General features: G+C 65.1%; 1 non-coding gene across 1 annotated transcript; it reads right to left on the bottom strand.

Moving 5' to 3' along the window:
- Positions 1-451: 451 nt before the first annotated feature.
- On the bottom strand, positions 452-605 carry LOC140473285 (5.8S ribosomal RNA). Its single transcript, XR_011958233.1, has one exon. It is a non-coding gene; the product is annotated as a 5.8S ribosomal RNA (ribosomal RNA).
- Positions 606-1,658: the final 1,053 nt, after the last annotated feature.

Genomic DNA, 1,658 nt, shown 5'->3' with positions numbered 1-1,658 from the left:
CCACGGTCAGGCCGGCGGCGCACCAGCACCGGACCTCCGCGGCTCCCTTCACTCTTTCCACTGCCAGCCAACCGAGAGACGGACCCAATGCGGACGTGCAGAGCTTAGGCAGACCCCCCACTGGAGGCTCAACACTTCGTGGCAGCTCCGTGTCCCAGAGACCAGGAGGGTTGGCACACACACACAGTGTGAACCACCGACAGCCATTCTGGGACCGGTGACAGCCGTGCTGGCCCCACTGCCACGACACAGACGGACGCCAGGCCGCGCTCCCCGGCGGGGGGATGGCGTCGAGCCTGACGAACGGAATGTGCAGGGTGGGGGGGAAAGGCCAAGCGCTCCGACGCCGGAGGGCTCCGGAGTCTGAACTTAGGGGGACAAAGAGGACGGGTCCTCTGCGACACCCCAGCCGCGCTCTCGCCAGCCAAGGCGAGTGCGATTGATTGCCAAACGACCCTCAGACAGGCGTGGCCCCGGGAAGAACCCGGGGCCGCAAAGTGCGTTCAAAGTGTCGATGATCAATGTGTCCTGCAATTCACATTAATTCTCGCAGCTAGCTGCGTTCGTCATCGACGCACGAGCCGAGTGATCCACCGTCAAGAGTTGTCTGAGTTTGTTTTAGGTCTCTCCCTCGCCAGAGGAAAGCGACCCGGACCGCACATACGCTCCCCACCTTGAGCTACAGCCACCTGCACGCCGGCGTGCGGGCGGAGCAGGGTGGCGTGAAGCGATGGGGAGCACCATCCTGGTGCGGCCCGCAGAAACATACGTCTATTGGGGGGAGGAGGACAGGGCGCCCAAGAGGCGATGCGTGCCCCAACGCACCGCAGCGACGGAGGCAGGATCACCGCCACCATGTCGCCCGCCTAGTATCACGAGGCGTGCAGCAGCTTTGCCCTAGGAAAAGCAGAGGCGGGAACGGGCACCGGCCATCGGTTCGGCAGCGTCACTGACGCGTGCACGTGGCGGCGTGTCGGCGAGCGGACTTCCTGCGAGGAGGCGGGGGCGGCACTCGCCCGAGCAGACGCCCGCCCGGCCCAGCCACCGCCGAGGTGGACTGGGAGTCGCGGCAACGGCTCGTCATACTCGTTCCCACACTCACAGCGCAGCTTGCCCGCAAGCCACCGACCACCGATCGACGCCAGGCGCCCCGACCGAGAGCGGGATCGCTCGTTCGCCCTGCTGGCAGTTCGCTGGGGATCACTACTGCACGGAGCTCGGAGACCGACGGGCGGCAACTCGAGAGTCTTTAAACCACCACCCCCATCCCGCAAGTGCAAAGAGGCTGTATACGCACAGACGGGTGAGGGGAATAGGTACCCCGTCGGGTTTGAAGGGAGCGTGACTAGATAGCAACGATGTAAACCCAGCCGATTTGGGAGCGAAAGACCGGCGCCTGCATCACCGGCTTCGTTTCCCGTGGCTGGAGAGTACACCGAAACCCTCCGTCTGTCGCGAGCTCCCGACGACGCGGTGCCGCCAAGCAGCAGGGCCGGACCTGGTGTGGCTCCCCTCGTCGATCACAGACCGGTCGGCACTACTGACGAGACGGTGGAACGGGCTTCGCCCCTTGTGACGAAGGGTGATGCGAACCCGCCCGCCCGCGTGCGTTCGGGGTGGACTCGGCAAACGGAGATTTGAAATCGGAAAGTGTCCTC

Source organism: Chiloscyllium punctatum, unplaced genomic scaffold (genome assembly GCF_047496795.1).
Source record: "Chiloscyllium punctatum isolate Juve2018m unplaced genomic scaffold, sChiPun1.3 scaffold_566, whole genome shotgun sequence".
Taxonomy (NCBI): Eukaryota; Metazoa; Chordata; class Chondrichthyes; order Orectolobiformes; family Hemiscylliidae; genus Chiloscyllium; species Chiloscyllium punctatum.
This window is presented reverse-complemented; position numbering and strand designations above follow the sequence as displayed.